General features: G+C 27.2%; 1 pseudogene; it reads left to right on the top strand.

Moving 5' to 3' along the window:
* The first annotated feature begins 12672 nt into the window (after window positions 1–12672).
* LOC112693305 lies at window positions 12673–13090 on the top strand (annotated as a pseudogene).
* The last annotated feature ends 10772 nt before the right edge of the window (window positions 13091–23862 follow it).

Below are 23862 nucleotides of genomic sequence, written 5' to 3' on the forward strand. Positions count from 1 at the left end.
ATACTCGATTTGGGTATAAAACAATCCTCAAAAACATAATTCAATGTTTTTTTTTGCAGTGAAAAAAATATAAATTATTTTTTAAATCGGCATCACTATAATGTTATAATTCTGTTGACCGTACCTGTTTACCCCGTTTTTTCGAATTTATCAATCACAATCAATGGCATATTTATGAAGGGGGGATATGTTGAGGGTTTCACCCCTCACTCCCGAGAATTTTTAGACCTCAAATATTTAAATTTCGATTAATTTGAAGTTTGTTAATTTTATATATTTATAAAATTTTATTAATTTTATAAAATATATTTTTAAAAACTAATGAAACCCGGGTACGACAATATTGGTGTTTTTGACTGTGCAAGTCAAAATACACTACTATACACTTCATAGGATAATGCCTATTGTTGAATAAGTTTAGGATACTTGGATTTGAACCTTCTATAGATTTAAATTTTAATTAGAAAGTATACTCTCTAATATATACGTATACGTCTCTTACCAGTTCCGATAGATCTTCTGGGATTTAGTTTATAGCAAAATTGGAAAAAAAGGAATTTGTGTGGTTAAAGAATGTATACAGATTTTTTTTTATACAGAACAGTGTGAAAAGATATTTTGATTAAAAAATAATTTTTAAATTTATATTTAATTTTGTTTTATTTGTAATTGTAAATAATTTGTTTACTAACATTTTACTTCACGCATTGCCATGGCAACAATTTATTATTATGAGCGCGGGTCCTAATCAAACTACATGACATAAAGATAATGAACATGAAGATCTTCATTGAAAATTACAAACCTACTTTTATTTAATTTACTCCGTTAGTGTGTGTTCGCGCGGATTGTTAATAAGGCGATTATTGTATTGTAAGGTTTCGATCAAAGTACGTAATTTTTATAATCTTTTTTTTCTTTGTACGTCGGCCGTTTTTCGTTTTTTTTTTTTTTTTTTTTTTTTTGTTGGTTGTCCTTCGTCGTTCGGTAGCTATTGAAGCACCAGTAAATTATTATTATTCTTATTTTTTCTTGTTGTTCGCCATTACGACAAACATCATTATTACTATACATATTTTTTAATATATTAAAATTACTTTTTATTTTATTAGTATATGCCATTACGACAACATATATTATTTGATGTAACGTGTTCCTAATAAATTATTTAATTACTAACACCAAACCGTTTATGAATTATTGTCTACTTGACACCTCCATGTTTTCTTGATCTTCCTACTCAAATCATCTGCGAGGTTCTCATCATTGTCCAGTCTAGTTTGCGTTTCGTCCGTCATTTGTGAGGTCTTCCGTTCCTATCAACCATTTATTCGTTCCACCATCTTCGTGTCAGTATTTTCCGTGTTGTAAATTGTGGCCTGATTGTTTAATTTTAGTACTTTTTCCGATTACATGTGAGCTTTGGGGTCATTGCATCAGATCGATTCGACTACAAAGAACTCCCCCCGATAACTAAACTCTATTTCCTGTTCTTCTATGCATAATTCAATTGATTCCGATTCTTTTTGGCGCCGCCGTCGTGTCAGTGGCCGCCGCCGAACGTTATCGGTCCATCGCTCACATGGAGTTGCCTACTGAAAAAGTACCGTGTAGTGTAGGTAAAATTGCCTGTACGTATCATTATAGGCACCCGCCACATTATTATTTATATTTTTATTTTTAAAATTTTTTTTTGTATCGTGTCATTGTGACTGGTCCTTTGATAGTCATTTCGACCCAAACAGTGTGATTTATTTTATGAACAATTTGACCGTAAAAACTTAACGAAATATGCATTTAAATATTGTATATATATATATATATATATAATATATATTTTGAAAATAATCAACAGTTTAATAATATAATAAAATAAATTGTAGATTACAACAGAAATGTATTAAGTCGTATAAGTTGTACATATAGACAGTTACACATATTATTATAATGATTCGATTTCAGAGTTCGCTTCATCTCACATCTGTACAAACTTTCAGTCGTTCGCTTTAGTCGCTTAGAACACCGAAGTGCAGAATATTATAAAAACACAACATCATGATTTACGACTTATTATGTATTGTATAAATACTTATACAATTTTACATTCCGGAAAGTTTGAATCAGGCGCGGATCCAGCCTACCATAACGGGAGGGCGGATTAAAAATAAGGATACTCTATGAGTCGGCTGGGGCTGGCCGGCTGACGGTTGTCGTCTATCATACAATCACAATAATATTTTTCTTATCGACTATTCATTAATTTATGTTACAAAAATAAAAGACGAAAATGTGTGATAATAACAATACATTAGAATGTTATTACGCAAGATAATGCAATTTAATAGTACATAAAATTAAATTAACACATTTTGATACGGCCAATGGGGGGGATCACCCTTATCGCCACCCCCCCCTTGGATCCGCGCCTGATTTGAATGCTGAATTTTGGAAACGTAAATTAGTTTTCTGAATTCCAGCCCGACGAAATAAATAATATAGTTCATATATTATTTTTTACTTTCTTCGAGGATATTTAAATAATCAGCTTGGGCTGGCAAGAGGAATTCTTAAAAATTGGTATCAACGATGATTTCCCACTATGAACGTTTATATGTTTGTATGTTTATCTTTTTCATCTCAATTGTTGCATTTGCCCGTTTTCTAAAAATAATATACGCGATTTTTAATATGTATTAACATGTACAATATATATGAGTATAATATATTGTAATCATACTCTAGAAATACACATAAAAGATAATAGTTATATATTAGTCATACATATATTATATTTTAATTATGCAAAGTCATACATACAGTAGCATTTAATCAAATTAATATTAGTCAAATATATACATAAGGAAAAAAACCATAATCTCATATGAGTCACTACCACCATATTACATAATATTTAAAATCTTATCATATAGTATCAAAATATTTTTTGATTATACGAGTACATTGGTCATTAATTAATAGTCATTAATAGAGTACAGATTTTAAAGGTATTTGCTTTTTTTTTCAATTTCTCTAAAACGAAGTCAGCTACAAATTCGATTTATACTACTAAAAAATAAAAAGCACGACATTTTATTTTCCTTTTTTGTGATTTTTTTTTTTCGTTGTTTTTTTTTGTACATTTATGTTTTTTTGATATTTTGGGTACTTTTTTTGCTTTTAATTTAAATTTTTTTAAATTGTGTTTTAAATAAACGTATTTGAAATGTTAATATTTATTTTTATATCATATACTGTGTTTAAAATTTTGTTCAATCATTTCTAGACCTAATATTTCTCCGTTTGTTCAGCTTATTTAGTACCGTATGTTATATAGTATATTCTTATCTTATATAGTATCTTCTTCTACACCTACCCTTTAGTAAGAAAGAAGGATAGAATACACTATTGGAATAAAGGCAGCAGGAAGCAGCGTATTTATTTCACGTTGTAGACCTAAAAGCCTGACAAGATTACGCATACTTAAATTCATCATAATGTAATTCTGTAAAAATATTTGAATAGACCAACCTTTTTTCTAGGTTAATGTGAAAATCGATTTTTAATATTTGATTAAAAATTGTCTTTAAATCTTATTTGAGTTTCTCAATTTTTTTTTAATTTTTAGATTTACTTCAGTGTTTTTTTTAAAAATGTTAAACAGTAATTCTAAAATCGACTTACAAAATAACCTAGAAATAAGGTTGATCAACTCAAATCTTTTTACAGAATTTAAATCCGATCATTTGGTGTTGACGTTTTTTGTTAGACTTGATTAATTTTCAGAGTTTCTTCGTCGGAACAAAATATTTTATTTCATTAAATGCGATGACTTGTGCATTCGCGTGCGAACCATTAATTGTTTCCTCGAAACGTTAAATGCCGGCGCGCAACGCCAACCGCCTGCGAACCGATATTATTATAGATCCTTATATAGTCTTATTGTGAATTCAAATAAATTGTATTACCTATATTTATAATTTGGTATATTTACTGTAATGAGTTTTTGCACATACTGTACGATTATGCCGCAGTTACCTATGGATTGAGTCGACACTTAGAACTTACTACTTGTAGGAGCCACATCTAACGTTTAGTTTCAGTGCATTGTTACTCGATTTTATATGGATTTATTACTTCCAGAAATAATCGATTCTAAGTTTGATCGAGGATTACCAATAAAACCAGGCATTCCCGAAAAAAAAGTGTAATACTACTATAGTTGTAGTATGATAATTATAATTATAGTTATTGTGTTAATTATATAAATATAATTACTATAAAACTTATGAATTTATTTGTTATGATTATAGCACCTTTAGCTTTTTATTTTATTTCTAATACATCTTGAATTAATTAATAATTAAATGTTATGAATATTCGTTTTTTTATAAAATTTGGCAAGTGATGATTCTGGCACTCGAATTGCAAATGCGTTATACTTATTAATTATTGTGAATTGAAAAATAATAATAATAATAATAATAATAATAATAATAATAATATTGAATAATATTACATATCTTACGGTGTATAAACGACGACGATAATGATTAATGACAGTCCGTTTGCTGATAAGGTCGGAACGTATTATTTCGGGGAAATCACACACACACTAATAATCGTTTACTAACACACACACTCACAAGGCATAACATCATGCGTATAAGGTATTGTCTATACTCAACCCCTTAAAAATGGTCCGCTTCTAACCCCCTTAATACCAATTAAAGTAGTGACAATAAATAAATAAATAACAATAAATCTTTTAATGTTTCCCATATTTGTTTATAAATATCTTTTGTTTTTGATGGTAAAAAAAAATGGTACGTAATATTGTTTACAAACACCGTGGATGGTATATTGATGATAAAAATGTTTCTAGCAATAAGTTAAAGTTCCGTCTGCTAATATAAATTCAACTTCATTACATAAAAATAGAGATTTATTTTACATGTCACCTAAGTCCCCGGAATTTTTATCGCAATTACACTAAATTTTTTTAACTTATTAGGCGTTAATATTTGGAAAATAAAAACCATAATCGTATTTTATTTAATTAAATAAAAAATGTGTAGATATAGCAATCTGCATATAATCCTGAAAGTTTTATTTTTATGATTTTGTGATCTTGATTAATATGACTATCTGGTGCGCGGTACTAAACGATATTGTTATTTTAGATAAATATATAAGTTATTAATATATATATATATATATATCAATGTGTGCGGGATTATGATATAAAAGTGTGCGGTTATGTACAACGCCCGTGAAATCGCAGGAAGACAGGTGGTAGAAGTAGTATTATTTTACAGTGACAATCGTTCTAACATAATATTCTTTATTTGATTATTATCAAAATCGATTTTAAACTATATTATCTTTTTTTTAATATGTATTACATTGTAGGTTTGGTCGGTTGAAAGATACAAATACGGCAGTGGCGCTGAGCGGGTTCTTTCGGTGGATGTTTACTAGCCCTGATTTGTGTAATACGTTACAAAGAACCAATTAACATAATTGTATTTTGTGTAAAACTATGAATATATATGTTACCAGGGGCGTATTTTAGAGGGCGAAGGGGGCGATCTCCCCCCTAAATCCGTATTTAAGGAATCGATGATATGTAAGAAAAACATTTCAAATTTTTTAATATGGATTATTTTATAACGATTCTTAGTGTCCATACCAGAGCACCAAAACGTTTTTATAACGTTATAAGTATAACGTTAAAATATTCAAAAAGCGATTGAAATCGATAACAGATAACGAAACAGAAACGAAAAACGATTAAAATTAATATAGAATAACATAACAGAAAACAATTAATGATTGAAACATAAAAGAAATTACCATAGAAAAATATTTATAACGTGATATATGCATTTTATTGAATAAATATGAACAAATATGATTGCTTTATTTATAAGTTATGAGATATGAGAATTACAAAAAGAAAATATTGTTAAAGGTAGGGGTGTATTGGTACGTATACGCGGGTATATGGAGTATTCACATCAGCAGATTTTCGATTTTAGGCGTATAACTAATGTAAAATATTATTTTACAGGTATACTTACGTTTCAAATATAATTCAAAAACAAATAACTAATAATGATTTAATAGTTCATTGGAAAAAATTGTTATGAATCATGAAACTGATTGAAATATTTAGCTGTTGAAGATTACAGTGCGCACTGTGTTTAATGTATTTTGTTAACTGTAGTGAATAACATTGAATAAAATAGTATGGAGTGTGAACATTCAGCCCATGGTTCTTAATTTATAACTCGATTTCTAACGCGCTGCAAATGTATATCTTGTGGTATTATATTTTATAGTGTTAATAGAAGTTATAAACATATAATTACAAAGGATTAATTAAATTTTTTCGAACATATCTAGAGAAAACAGTTGTCGAGCGAAGCAAGAAAATTTATTTTAGGATTAATATCCATATTTTTTTAGTGCAATACCCATAAATAAATTTACCAATACACCACTGGTTAAAGGTAATATATATATATATAATATAATATTTAAAATATGTAATGTTATTTTATTATTATAGTATTAATTGCTAAATATTACATTTGAAAACGTATCAAATTTTACACTAATTTAAATAACGCAAAACGCTAAATTGTTCATAACGTTTTAATTGTCAATAACGGTAAACGGAAAATTTTTTAAAGTTTAAATTTCTATAACTTACGCTTAAATTGAATAACGTTTAAATTATTTATAGCGTTAAACGCTCAATTACTTATAACGTTTAAATCTCCCATAACGGTAAACAATATATATTATTTTGATTTAAGCCCTACTTTTAAGTCCATTTTTAGTGTAAAATCAAATAAAACACAAGCGAAACTTTCAAAACACAGATTGGTGTTAAAATAGAACTATACTCAAGTCCATTCTAAGAGGATCCGGCATTAGATTTTAAAAACAAAAACCACAAATATTAAGGATTCACCTAATTAAAATATTACCAAAAATTTTACTTGTAAATTTTGAGCCTCCAATGTATTAAAGAAAAAAATTTGAGTCACACCCCCCCCCCCAACTAGAAGTAAGTCTAAATACGTTCCTGTATGTTACAACACAATTTAAAAGGAAATACATTTAATTACCGTAAAACGTGTGCATAAAGATATTTAAACACAAAATAATTTTCCTGGGCCTCCACACGAGTTTTTCTCAGTGAGGCCCAATAATCATTTGATATTAATAAAAATAAAATAAAATAATAATCATTATGAATAGTGAATCCGTGTATCATGTGTTCTGTTTTGATCGTTGGATAATAATTATTTCATCGATAGTAATAACGCAGACTCGCGATTTCGTATTACACAATGTGTAACCAGTAAATAGAAATAATACGTGTAAGTAAACAATTCATTTTCATTTTACAGAAAGTTACACATGGCTTGAATACTATTTCAATGAATAGTATTTATTTTTACCTAATTGATTTTGATATAATATGGAGAGTAAGCATATGATACACCAAAACTTGAACTCTCGAAAATCGATGTTTACGCAGTCTTGCAGCTTTCACATTAGAATCTTTATCGTGTTTTTGATAATATTATCATTTTTTTTTTCATTACCGTGTATCGTGCTATGTGTAAGAAAAGTAGATGAAAACTATATAAAATATGTTGTCAAATTTTCAGAACACGTCGATTGATTCATGGCAAAGAAAATCTAAAAAAATACATGCCTTTAATGCCGATTGTTCCTATTTATCGATTCATTAAGTATTGTTAATGGTCCATTGGGTGGGTGATGGTAGGTTTTAAACTAAGATGATTTGAACTACTATTTTAAAGATTCCGGTGACACTGGCGTACAGAAAAATTATAACCGATCAATAATAAGGGTAACTATGAGAAAAAAAAATAGAAAAAAAAAACGAGACATTTTGTTGTTGCCATGTTAGGGAAAAATATAAAAAACAAATATGCACTATTACTAAATAAAAAAACAATTAACGGTCGGGTGAGATACAGAGATGGGTGAATGGTTAGCTTAGATTAGGTTAGGATGATAGATCAATTACACTAATTTTCATAAATTGCACTCGAAAAAACGGTAATGAATGAAAAGGTCAGGGGATCAGTTTATGTTACTAGAGATGTTTAATATAGTAAAAAAACAAAATTTCTTATAAAGGTAGGTTGAATTTTTAATGTTTTAACATTCACAACATAAAGAGGAGTATAAAGTTTGGGTGAATCGAAATTTCAAGTGCCTTTAAAAAGCATAAATTTCATTAAAAGGTATAAAAATTACGAAATGTAATTATAAATGTATAAATGTATTTATCTAAATAATTTATGTCGTTTAATGGAAATTCATTGAAATATCTAATTATTATTTAATAAAATTTAATTTAAATAAATTTAATCAAAAATGTAATATTCAAATGCTTTTTCTTTTTAAGGTAGGTCAATTTTTTTTTATTAATAAGATATTTATGATGAACTTTGTATTAAATTGTCAAAGCTTTTTATTTCATCAAAATTATTTTATTGCCATTTTTGAGGAATAACTAAGAAAATATGAAAATTTTGATTTTTTGTAAATAGCTCAAAAAAATATACTGTCTATTATAAACAGAAATATAAGCATTCAGAGTTCGATTTCATAGAAAATCGGTACGCCGTAAATGTTGCCATTTTTTTTTTTTTTATAACTTTTCGTTATTTTTTTCTAATTTTTTAGGAAAACTGTAGAGAAATTTGTAAATTGACTTCTCTCACAATACCAACTAGATTGTATTTCCTATCAAAAATCTATTTTTTTTTGTTACATGTTTACTGCATAATACATAACTGTCGTGACTGAATTTATGAGATTTTCATTTATAATTGATATTCAATCAAACGGAATTAAACATTATTTAAACTTTTCAATCATATTTGGTCAACCAAGTTTAATAACATTTGTTGTATTATACTTACACACTATATAATATATTGATAACATTTTCTGTTTGTATTTCAAACACAAAGTTTTTTTTTAAATTTTTAAAACGCTAATATTATTCTATAATCATAATTTCAAAATATTAACTAATAATATTATTATTATATTTCACGTAAATCTGATCTCTATTATAGCTATTGTTGTTTTAACCTTATTATATTAAGTACTCCTGATTTGAGATTAGCCTAAGGTATTATAAACATTGAGTTGGTTGAAGTAAAAAAAAGTTAAAAATTAGATGAATAACATTCTAGTATAATATTATAATCATGTCATATTGTAAGATTCTAGTGTGTGATAAAATTAAGTTACAATGAGTTTTATTTAAATAATTTGTGGAGTCATTAAATTTGAAGCTAATTTCGCTGAATCCTAAAAACTATTTCGAATAATTTTTTGGTGATACGAGTATTCAGAACGCGAAACACGTTATACGAAATAATTTCACATTTTCCATGTTCAAATTGATTTTTTATCCTACACAAAATGTTAGCTTTTTTATAACAATAATATTTTTAAATATGTGGCACAAAATACACAATAGCACTGTCAGTAAATGTACAGAAAATAATTAAATTAATGTTAAATTAAATAAAAATAAATTTTTTTTCGGTGAGAGATTCTCGTTAGAGGAGCAATGCAACACTCCAAGTTAGTTTAAACAAAAAAATATATCAGTTAACGATCCATCATAATAAATTTCAAAACAATTGTGTATAATTTTTGTACTGTTAAACTTCCTGTTTTGTTTTATTGGTAATAATGTACTAGTTATTTAAAAATTACAACATTACCATTGCATGCACATACATACGAAAATATATAAACTCGATAGTTAAACATGATTTATACTTACAAATGAAATCGGGTGAATTTAAAAAAAAAAAACATTGCCAAAAACCTTTAAGCCAATGATAATTTTGAGGTTTGTTTTTATAATTTATGTTTTCTTACAAGAATAAATACAATGATGAAGTAAACTGTTGTAGTAAACTGTTAAATGTTATTATTGTATAATAATTATCACCGCAAATACAGTTAATCATTATCTGATAATATTGATCAATAAATATATTTAAAAATATATAGGTACCTACTGTGATTATTTACCAACGGTCTAAAAACTGTTTACATTCGTTAAATAAAAAATATAAAGTATTTGTTTGTAAGAAAATATGCAGTTTTTCATTTTTAATTAGTAACATTTATATTTAATATAATCACTAAAATATTTAACAGGTTATATATACAGGTTATGTGTACTACAAGAACTTAATGTTCTGTTTTTATTTTGTTTTGTTTTAATTTATTATTTTATATTTGTTACAGTTAAAAATTGATTAGTGTTTTCTGTGTTTGATATTCATGCAATACGAAATAAATAAAATATAATCACTAATGATTTGTTAAACAAAACATATATCTACAGTATTTTGTAATATCATTCATAAAAATAATTTCGACAAAAAATAACTCTCATACTCATTAATCTCCAATGTTCAAATATAAATTACAACTATTACACTTAAGATATTTTTATTCGAGTTTTTTATTACATATTTAGTTTCATGTAATTATTTACGCTTAGGCGATCTATCACGTAAAAAATCATTAAAACTTATACTTGTGTATTCAAATAATATGCAAATACAAAAATAATATATATTTTAATTTTCTGTAATAATTCAAAAGGAAAAAAACATTTTCGTCCCAACAAGCCTTAAGTACTAGGTATTATTTAAAATACGTATAATCAATAAATTCATACAAACGAGTCGTTAAAGTTGAGTTTACATTTCTTTAAAATAACAATTTCTAGTGAATTTCACAATCGGTTGTTCAAGTTTTTTATAAGCATTTAACTGTCTCATTTGGAAAGACAAACTATTACATTTACTTTACAAATTTACAATAAAATAATAGTTGATTTAACTAAATAATATTGTTTGAAAATGTATCAACTACATATTATAATCAAATTAACTATTAATCTTGCAACTATAAACGTTTAGTATCTGCAACTAAATGTAGTGCTATGCCATATGCAACTACATTTTACAACTAGAACACCTATAATTTTAGTTAAACTAACCAATTTTTTTTTCCGTGAAAAATTAACAATGACGTATTAATATATTTGTGTTTATTTACACCCCGATTCTGAATATTTTAACGTGATCAGTAGGGTTCGGATTTGAAGGCAAATGCCTTTCTTTTATTAATCATAATAGAAAAATAATTTTTATACAAAAATGTGTTTCATTTAATTTCTTAGACGATGGATCTTTTTTTTTTTGCCTTTTTTTGCCTTTTTACTTATAAATGCCTTTTTGCCTTTTTTTTTACCTTTTGTACTTATAAATGCCTATTTTGTGTTACTTTGTGTTAATTTTTCAGTTGATTTTATAATTTTATACACAGCTTGCGTATTATCGCTACAAATGGGTTTTATTATTCGCAATATTTTTCAATATTATCTTATCGAGTATTTGGTATGGCCATACAATTACCCGTACACCTATTTAAAGATTAAGATATGTTCGTAATGCATAGATTCAAGATTGTTCGTCAGTCGGGCCCCTATTTGTCGATCGCAATAATTGTCGTTCAATAATTTTTCCACGCGTTTATTTTATTCTGTTTTTTAAATTATGCCAAAAGTTAAACAAAATCACAATTCCAAGTTGAAAAAGTATGTTTCAGAATTTGGTAAAAATATTTTTTCAATCGATGGATTAATTTTATATTGTAAAATTTGTGACGTCAAAGTGTCAAGTGAGAAAAAAATTCCATATTCAGCAACATATCGGAAGAGATAAACACAAAAATGCGCTTGTAAAAATTGAAAATAGTATAAAAATTCAGCCTTTCATTAATAAAAATACATTTAAGTCAGATTTCAATTACGATTTGTGTAACGTGTTGGTTGTGGCAAATATCCCTATGAATAAATTGAATAATGACGTGTTTAGATCTTTTTTATCAAAATATTGCAACAAAAATATTCCAAGCGAATCGACATTACCAAAAGGATACTTTGATAAATGTTATGAAGAGGTTTTGTGGAAATTCGTGAAGCTGTAGGTGAACATAAAATATGGGTGTGTATTGACGAAACCATAGATTCAGAACGCCGAAACGTGGCTAACATAATAATTGGAATTCTACAACCAGAAAGTCTTGGAAATTTGTATCTTCTTCACACAGACTATTTAGATAAGGTAAATAGTAGTACCCAGCTATTTGACAAAGCAATGCATATATTGTGGTCAACTAATGTAAAATACGACAATATTTTGCTTTTTATATCTGACGCGGTTCCTTATATGAAGAAAGCGGGTAGTACAATTCAAACTTTGTACCCGAATATTATTCATTTAACTTGTTTGGCTCATGTATGTCATAACGTCTGCGAAGAAGTACGAGCATATTATAAATATGTAGACCAGTTAATTTCTGAAATGAAAAAGACATTTTTAAAATGTCCTAAGAGAATCGCAGTTCTGAAAGAAAAATGTCCAGAATTGCCAAATCCACCTATACCGATAATTACACGTTGGGGTACATGGATTAATGCAGTAAAATTGTACAAATTTCAATGAACTGAAATATATAATTGAAGAATTCGAAGAAGAATCTGAATGTGTGAGAGCAGTTAAAAGACTTTTTAAAATGCCATCGATACAAAGTAATCTGGTGAATATTGTATCTAATTTTGGATTTTTGCCTGACACAATTACAAAACTAGAAACAAGAGGTAACAAATATTATTTTTATGTGTTTTTTCATGTTTTAAATATTAAAATATACTGTGTATGTTTTAGGTGTATTACTATCGAAAAGTGTAGATGTTGTAAATAATATACAGATTAAACTCGAAGAATGCAATGGCGAAATAGCTAAATTGATTTTGGATAAATTCAACAAAATTATATTGAAGAACAAAGGATAGGAAAATATTAAAAAGATCAACCAAGTATTGATTGGAGAAACCACAAGCGATGACGATCTATCAAGTAGCAATCTTAATTTAGATAATTATTTAAGTATGAAATACGCCTTATCAATAGCTTATCAAAATACATGGTAGTCATTTTTTTTTTTTAATACTAACTAGTTTATTTTGCATTAAATTAACTGGTATAACTCAAGTAAGTTAATATTTAAAATTGTTTTGAACTAATTCTTAGAACAAACCTGGTCAAAAAAAAAAGGTACCTAATCTATTTATACAAGATAGCATAAACTTAATGTAGTTTAGTATTCATGCTCATTTTTAATTTGTATTTTTCTCAAAATGTGTGCATTTGAAAGTATTTAAAAAATGTTCAATATTTTATTTTGTAGTATATTTATGAATTACCTTTTTATATAAATGAAATGCCTTTTTTTGCCTTTTTTTACATTTTAAATGCTTTTTTATTGATTATATTGCCTTCAAATCCGAACCCTAGTGATCAGTAAGAATAAAAACTTATGGTTACATTAACTTATTCTTTATTCTTATTGTTTAATTATAGAATTATTTTAGAATGAAAAAAATCCCTTTAAACTCGATCAATTATGTCGAAAATAGATAGACATACAGCTATATAACAAAAAGTAATATATAATATACCTAATAATATCAATTATAATAACAAAATATTTATTTGCAATACTTTTTTAAGTTTCCACTACCCGATTAAGTATGAATAAATATCCGACGTCGTGACTAAAAAAATAAAATAAAAATAAAGTTGATATTGAGATGCAGATATTGAGGTAGAATATGATTCTGGTCATTTACGGTGTATTTTCATTTATAGTCTTATGATAGAACTATGTAATTTATTATTGCTTATTTTAATTATACAGTTGATTTGATATGCTTGTAAAATTTAAATGAAATTTCAAGTCTATATTAAATGATAAATCCATAGGACCTCATACTTAAAATGGCTTAGGGCGCTACCTATTCGAAATCCTGTCTGGGTCTTGTCGTCACAGTATGTATTCAATCCGGAGCATCCGAGTTGGATCCCGGATTTTTATAGACACTACACTAGTTGGGTCCCGGATTTTTATAGCTACTAAACTAGTTGGGTCCTGAATTATTTTAGGTATTACACTAGTTCCTGAATATTTTTTGGTAAGTACTACATTATACTAACATTTTTCTTCCCATTTTAACAGACTTAGGACTGTCTATGATCTATTTAGACTACAGGTATGGTTAAAATGTTTTTTATAGATTTTTTTTGTTTTTTAGTTTCTTTTCCGTCAAAATATAAATTATTAGAATTGAGTTGGTAAAAATATTAAAAATGTTAAAATCATTATATATTATAAATAAAAATTAATGGAAAAGAAACTAAAAAACAAAAAAAAATATATTAAAACCTTTTTAACCATACCTATAGTTTAAATAGATAATAGACAGTTTTAAGTCTATTAAAATGGGAAGGAAAATGTTAGTATAATATAGTACCTACTTACCAAAAAATATTCAGGAACTAGTGTAGTACTTATAAAAATCCGGAACCCAACTAGCGTAATACCAAAATAATTCAGGGCCCAACTAGTGTAGTAATTTTAATTTCAGGACCCAATTCGGATGCAGTCATTCAATCACAGTTATCTTGAAAATTATGTATAGTCTGCACTTCTTATTCTTATGCTATTTTAAGTCCTAGTAAGGATTATAATTGACTTTGACATTTTTCTTTCTTTTCTTGTGTACCAAATTAGTTTACGTATCCAATTGAACTATTGAAATATTTTGAAAAAATAATTAATGAGCTGTTGAGAAGGAAAGTCAACTTTTCCATTTCAAGCCGAATTAGACGGACGATTAAAAAAAGTACACAATTATTTATATTAAAAACAAATCCATATCTAAGGATTCAATGATAATAAGCATGATTTAAAATAATATAATTTTTTTTTCTCATCTTGATGCATATGCAATTTTGATTTAAGAAGTAAAGACGTCTGTATAGTAAATCAGTGTTGGTGAGTTTATACCCGAAACTTCATTTATGTATTAGTTCATTCCCGGGTTCATTTAAGGCAGGTTTGATTTGATTCCCAAGTATGAACAAACTATTTCGGCCTATTAGCGTTACCCAGGAGATACCACGAAGAAGTTGAATAAAAGAAGGCTCGTTGTATTTCATGCCATATAAATGTTAAGTCATTATTCGTTATAATGCGTATATATATTTATATACGTAGCCTTGTAAATTAAGTAGCCAAAAGTTGATTTTTGTTTTATTGAATTTTATAAGAATTTATTTTTTGCGCGTACTGTACGAAATCGTCTACAACCGAGCACTATGAGAAAAAAAAATAAAACATTATACGAGTATATCGTTCCAAGTATAAATTATTATGGTGTTAAAGAGATTTTTATATGTTTATATTTTCATCTCACTGATTATATTATGCTATCAAAATCAACTGGTCACTTTAAACATTTTTAGAACGTTATCGGTGCGTGTAAAATATCAATAACGATGTGTACGCATGTAAGTGGCATTGTGTTTGAAATTCTTTTTTCTTACAATATAATCCGAAAAAAAAACCGTGCGGTCCGTGACGTCTGCGATAACTATACCGTCGTCGTGTACAATACGCGATGTATATGTATCGTGTGGTGCAAATAAATGCCAATCGACGGTTTTCGCACGATGATTTGTCGAATATTTCGGTTGTTGTGTACAAATAGTTTAAGTCCGCGTAGGAGAAAACTGCACGAAAAAGAATAATGGATAGAAAAAAAAAAGAAAAAAATAGTGACGGTTTTATATTGTTAGCCCGAACAATAATATATGACAGTTATAATTATGTATCATCTTGTATCGTCAATCACCATGTACGAATATACCGGGAAACACCTGAATGAGATACGGTGAATAAATAGCAGACATTTATTTTATCGCTTAATTCACGTGAACATTGACAATAAACATGAGTGAATACAGTGAGTAGTATTATGTAACCAGTTAGTACTAGTTTTACCTATACATCGCTACTCAACAAGAGCGAAAAGGTGAATAGGCAGTGGCGACGCCAGAAATTTTTTTCAGGTCGAACCAAAGAGAGGCAAAAATATATTAGGGCAGGCATAGTGGTAATAAAAAAAAATTGAGGAAGTGAAAGGGGCCGGTGCGCCCTTAATTTAGACTCCCCATTTTTGACAATCCATATATAAGTACAGTACCTTTGTAATAAAAATTGTTTATTTAATCTCTTAAGATATTTGACCTCCCCCCTTGAAATTTGATGGTTGTGTTACAATCTCAGTGACTAAGAGTCTCTGAAATCTAAATTGTAAGTATTAAGTACACAATGATTTAGAAATTTTAGTATTGTACAAATATAAAATAGTTATGTATAACAAAATATTTAGGTTCCTGTTGGTCGATATTGAATTTGGAACATTAAATAATTTTGGAGAAATTTTTTTTTTTTACAAGCCACATTAGAAAAATCGTTTATAGTTTGTTTAAACATACTGAGTATATATTAATACTATTTTATGAATAAAAATAATAAAATAATATGAAAGTACGCGACCAAATAGACATAAATTGTGCATCGATGCTCATATTACAGACATATTACCATTACAGACTATTCAACGCTAATCGGAGTTCAAACGAAGATTTTTAATATTAGATTACTGACTCTTACACAGTGCCGGATTACCCATTAGGTGGAGTAGGCGCTCGCCTTAGGGCCTCACTCATTTAAGAGGCCCTGTGTAAACGGAAAACTATATATATTTTTTTTTTAATTTAATAATACCTGTATTTTATTTACGAATTTACGAGACAAAAGCCATTATGAAATATAATACATATAGGTATTAAGTTGTAGGTGTTATATGCAGTAATAATAATAAAATTATTTTGAAAAAAAATAGAAATAATGTAATAATTAATTAATTTTTAAATATGCTTTTATTTATTAATAATAGTTGAAATGTATGAAATGTATAAAATTTATACGAATCATGTGAATGTGTGATGTACGATTGAATTCTTAACATTTAACAAAAGTAAAATAAAATAATTTTTTTTTTTAAGTATTACAATACAAACTATATTTTTCTTTAATATTAAATCAAAATACTGGAATGCAAAACAAATCATTGGAAAAAAAAAATGAAAATCATCAACCTTAAAACCCAATAAAATGTCTAATACTTACTCATTTTATACATTACAATTTTTCATTATGATCTTTAAACATGATTTTTTTTTTTTTTTAACTAATAGAAATTTATAAGAAGTAAAAATTACAATAGTTAAATTTATATAAATGAATATATGGTCTGATATGTACTCAACTTTAATATGTTCGTTTAAATGTATGATATTAAAAATATTGTCTAAATGCATTTTCATATTTTAAATCATATGAGTAATATAAGTGCAAAAATACATCTAATCACTAAAAATCTCTTTTCTATTGAAAATTTGAAAGTATTTTATACTTAGTATAATTTTATTTGAAGATTAGATAAGATTGGAAGTTTTGAGCATCCGACAGAGATAACTGGAGTCAGAGATGGGCTTGCCATTTTTTCGCCCCTAGGCACATAACACTGGTGCCCCGTAATCCTCAAAAAATACATTAATATAATCACATTCAAAAATATAACTTTGATTTTTTTACAGATTATATTAATAACTATTTAAATAAAACTTAAACTATATAAAAACTGAATTTTGTATTTAGATATATATACCAATTAAACAAATGTATAATAAAAAATCAATAAGTTATCATATGAGTAAATTGGTATACAATCAAACCTTTTTGCGTCTTTATTTATCTTTAGCAAAATTATCTATGATTCCATTATATGATAATTGATAAGTTATTTGATTTTCAACATTCAGAATCGCAAATGAATTCAATTTTTATTGTGTCATGGTAGAACATGTAAAAAATTAAAATGAAAATGAAAATGTGAGTACATTTTTACTCTTTTCAAACACGAAAACTATCTTTCAACTGAGCATTTGGTGATAGCCGTGGAGGTAAAAATACGCAGTACTATTTCTATGTTTTGGTAAATATTTGTTAGGTTTTTTCGTACAGAAATATTTAAGTCCAAGAAGATGTGTTTTCCTTCAATAAAATTTTCATCAATGTAAACATTTAAATGTATTTAAATAGCTAACGAAACAATTTATCTAAGGTGGGAATAAATGTATGCATTTTAAAACTGTCTCGTGTCGATAAATGTACTTCTTTATATTCAGATTTGTCGTGAAAAATCGTTCTATTATTTTTTCTTGTAGAATTTATTTTGTAATCTTTCCTAACATTATTTTATCTGAGAAGATATCTCAAAGCGGCATTGTTGTAGTGTTGTCTATTATAATATATTAATTATTATTCTTATTAGCATCTGATTTCTAGAATTATATTCTTATATTTGATATGTACTCATATGATCAAATTCACAATACTATTATTCCAGTAACTTCTACTAACAATTACAAAGTAAATACCTATGCGTAAATCCGCCTATAACTGAAGGGATGGGTGTTTGACGGGATGGTCTTAGTAACCGTACATCCAAAGAACAATAATAATTATTATAAGAAGAAAAAATTGATTTATTGACGTTGTGTATAAATTTAATGTAGATAGTATTTTTTATATTGAACGTATGTTACAAACATTCGATGTATTTTAAACTATTAAATTAATATAAACTAACATGTTACTAAACTAACATGTAGATATTACATCCAGCTGTATTACAAATAAATGATCGATTAATAAATCACCTAATTCAATTTTCAAGCTAGAATTAAGTTTTATAATAACATCGAACCGCGACGACTAATAATATGAGTATGGATAATAAAATTCATTTAAATCATCCATTAAAATTATGTAATATATTCAGTTTTAGTTGTTTTTTTTTTTTTTTAATAACTTTTGATCTATGTATAATGTAAAAACAATGTGTGTGTTAGCATGTTTATAAACAATAAAATGTAAAATGTATACTACATAATATCATCATTGGCATGCGCAAGACGCGATGCACTGAAATAGACTGAGATAAAAACTGTATACATGTTAGGTTTCCAAGTTCAATTAAATGGTTTACAATATGTTAACGAACACGCGACCCTAAAATGTACAAAAACGAACAATAATAATACGCATATACATGTTACATATAGGGTGTGGGAAAATAGTGACCCTCATGCAATCCGTGGGACATATGTACGATGCGTATACACATAATGTGCAGTATACGCACAGTACATCTACACTGTGTGTGCGTGTGTGTACGCGCGTGCACGTATGTGCATGTGTATAATATACATACATATATATATATATGTGTGTGTGTGTGTGTGTACCTATATGTTTGTGCACGTCTTACATAATGCGTCTTTAGTGATATATAGTCTTATATAGTGCACATATATAGTAGTCATAACTCATCAGTTCGTATAACGTTGAGGGCCGTGAAGTTAGCATTACAGTGTTAGCAAAACTTTTTAAAAACCTCTTAACAACGTTCAAATAGACTCATTGGACATTGTTGGATACTTTTTGGACTTGTAACCCTCCCCCTACTTTTTATTTGCCCCACAGTAAATTTTGTACTGCCAACTTTACACCTAGTATTACATTTTTAATTAAGCCCTTCAAAAACCTCTTAATAATGTTTAGACAGACTTGTTGGACATTGTTGGACCACTTATAATTTTTTATTTTAAAATAAAAGTTTTGCATTTTTTAGCCGTTCCGGAAACAAATTAAAAAAATAAAATATACTTATGTATCGTGTACTTCGTGAAAAGTAAAGTATTATATTCATATATTGGATTTTTGAACATAAATTAAAATTATATGAGGATAATCCACTGCTGTGGTTAGTATACAATCTTATTTTTCAAATTAAAACAAAGAAGTAAAAAATACTAGTTAAATTAAACTTAGTTAATACTTTAAAGAGCTAATTTTTAGATTTATTCACAAATAATTTATGTTCAGAGGTAAACTTACCAGTACATAATATATAAATTTCTTAATAATAATAATAAACCCCAACTATAATATTTCGACGTACCTATATTGGATAGTCCTGGACTGGCTAAAAAATGTAAAACATTTTTTTTTAAATAAAAAATAATGTGTGGTCCAACAAATTCAATGAAGTATCAAACAATGCTCAACAAGTCTATTTGAACATTGTTGGGAGGTTTTTGAAAAATTTTGTTAACATTTTAATGCTAATTTCGCGGGCTTCTAACATTGTGTTACATATAATGTATATAATGTGTAAGCTGGGTCGACAATATTTCCGGAACCGCAAAAATATTAGTATACCGGGTCAGTATATAATGCGCTTTAAATATTACGCTCTAGTGCACTTAAATTCCCGCGATTGAAATCGTCTTCATTCTTCCGAGGTAGAAATTCGAACCAGATTACGTTCAGAATTGATAATACGTTAAAAATACGTTCGTACAATGTACGTATGATTTACTTGTAATAGTCTAACGTATTAAACTGCGTCGTGGTTACAAACGAACATTTATTTTCCAACAGAATATCCGCATTGCCTAAATTTGTAATTTTGCAATTATTTGTTTGATATTTATGTATAAAATACAATTTAAATTTAACAACGTTGTAGTAGGTGTAACTAGTCAAACAACATGACGTATTTCAGTAGGCATGCAAGTAGATAAGTCTAAGCATATGTATATTTGAACGTAGATATTCTCTTGTTAAAATAGATAATAATAATTTAAATAAGTACCTAAACTAACACAATAAGATTTAAAGAAATAATTCATCAACGGAAGTTGTTTTACTTAAAAAAAAAAACAAAAAAAAAATGAAAGAATTTGGAATCCAACATTATGTATAATTAAATACAATTTTTGTATAAATAATAAGTTCGAAAAACAGGAAGTCATTGGGTGTGCCCACTCGACTTTGATTCACTTTTTGTGTATAACAATAAGCATATCAATTCATCACAATTTTCTCTGAATAAAAATAATGAAGCTAAAATTAATATACATAGGTACTTAAATATTTTACTAATACTATATATTATTGTTGCACTAAAATTATACATTATTCTTATACCTAGACTTTGATTTATAAAATGCATTTCAATACATTTTAAGCCAATATCATCCGTTATATTGACATTATATTACATTTTTTAGAAATAGAGCCACCTTTACAATTTAACATGGCCCGAACTATAATATTCTGAGTATAATATATTACATAATATTTGTACTAGTAACTAATACGGACATTTATTCGAATTTAAACTTAATCATCTTACACATTTGTAAAATTATTGCATTTATGTAGCTTTTTCAGTTTGTGAAGCGTACCGGTCATACCACCGCTGTAACAGGTATCCATTATATTTGGAAACTAGCTTAGCCCATATGTAACGACTGATTTGATTCCATATAATATTTGTAAATATTTTAATACTTACTCAATATTCAAGTGTATACAATGCACTTTTATCAGGTGTCTATTGAGTAGTATTTTTATACGACTTGATGGCTTATTCGATATTATATATTATGGTTATCAAACGTGGTAACCACACACACAATATTATGTGGTTAGATATATGTAATTTCGAACGAGTCGAATCGGTATTGTGCCGGTGTATTATAATATGTTAGGTAGTGTGAATTACTATCGTATGTACAGGAAAAATGTCAATTGTACGTACCCTTCGGGACACTTGCCCGAACCCTCGTAACGTGTGTATAAATTTTATATCATGTTTTCGGAGGTTTCCTGTGGGATCGTTGCACCCCATTATGATGACCCTCAGAGTCCGATCAAGACGTACTATAATATATTGAAAATTTTCGATTTTTCGCACGACACGGCCTTGAGTTTAAAATAATAAAAATAATACGGATGGATGTCACATTTATTCGGTGTTTACAGCGTCATATTTTCATAATCACGATCGTTCTCCATAAATAATCATGAGTTGTGATTTTAAATGTTCTATATAGAAATAAAAAAACGATATAAATTCGATTTGGTGTTGAAAATTCTTAAGATGTGGATTTGGCTGTTTTATTAGAAAAATTATGTATTTTCATATTATTTATCAGTGTACACGACATTCGGAATCATTTGTCATTGAATCCAGCAGGTATTGAACGTTTTAATTCAAAAGAAACCCATTTGGATATAGTATTATCATATCATATCAGATTAAATATACATAAATATATTTAATCTATGGTATTAAATACAAAATGGAATACTGAAATCGGATTGTTGTTTTTTATCACTACTTCGCTATTCAAACAGAATACTGTACGTACAGCATACGTGATATAAAGGGAATGATATAATTCAAACATTGTTTAGGACACTAGGTCGAATTATTTGAATATATTTAAAACAATGATACATCATCGCATTCAAAATACGATTCTGAGCAAAGGTCAGAATAATATACATATTGAATTATTGATTTTAATTCGACCGTTTCGCGTAATAAAGGAATTTTATATTGTATTTAAATTAAAAATCTTAAAGTGTAAAATTAAATAGGTTCTTAAGTAGTCAATAAATTTTTAATACACACCAAAGATAATCAAAAAAATATGAAATATAATTTGATGGTGTTCAAATATTGTACAAAGTCTTACGATCAGCAAATTAATAGCTTGTGAATTTGAATTAAATATAAAAATATATAATGGCCATATTAATGTTATAATTCATTGGTCACTTAATATTCGTATAAACTTATCAGTCATGCCTAATGAATGATACTATTTTAAAGTTTAAATGTTAATGAAAAAAAAATCTGATCCAGAAAAATGTTCTAAGTTTTTAAAGTATTATGTACAATAACCTAAACATAAAGTTAATTATTTTATCAAAATAATCATAAATGTGAAATGTGACTTATTTAGAAAATTCTGACACTATTTTGTAACATACAGGTTCGGCTTAAGAGGTAGGTGACAAGAGATAGGCCCATGCCTAAGGTGGTATTTAACATTTTTATATTATAGATAATTTAAAAAAAAAGATTACACCTCCTATGACCTATTTATATCAAATGATATGTAGTAAAAAATAAGACTATTAATTGTTTTGTTTTATTTAAATTAGTAAGTGTGTAATTAGTAGTGATTTACTTGCCTACGAATGTGTTAACATAATCAATTATTAAATTTACATAAATAAATATAATGAACTCAGAATTAAGTCTAATTTAATATTGTTAATATACAAAAAAAAAATATTTTATGTAGAATTTACATATAAGGGGTGGCAAAACTTAAGTTTGCCTAGGTGTGATTACATAAACATTTGAGCCTGGCCTGATAAGAGCTTATATGAAAAGTATACTGAGAAAATATGACTATAGAAAAACACATCTTATGTCTGTTTACAATACGCTGTTTTCAACTTTTGATGTGATTTTATAACTCAAACAAATGCTTATAGAAAAATATCATCATCGACGAAACCAATATAATTCCTCTGCTTAGCTCTTAACCTGACAATGTGCGAGTATCTGAGCTAGAATATTGTCTTAAAAAAACTTATATTTAGACTCACATTTAACTATCATATAATTAAATTCACATCTAAAGTTAAGCGTTATAGAAAAAACGAGTCAAAGAGAACGGTGATTTTTTTTTTTGTATTTGGTATTTCAAAAGACTGCTTTAAATGCGCAAGAACGCAAAAAAGGTGGCTAAAATGTTTATTATTAGTATCTACTTACCTATATATTTATGGGTAATATACAGTAATATGTAGTTCTCGCTTATTATTTACGTAATAAATATAACGATCGAACAACAATAC

This window comes from Sipha flava, unplaced genomic scaffold (genome assembly GCF_003268045.1).
Source record: "Sipha flava isolate LNK unplaced genomic scaffold, YSA_version1 84_pilon_pilon, whole genome shotgun sequence".
Lineage (NCBI taxonomy): Eukaryota > Metazoa > Arthropoda > Insecta > Hemiptera > Aphididae > Sipha > Sipha flava.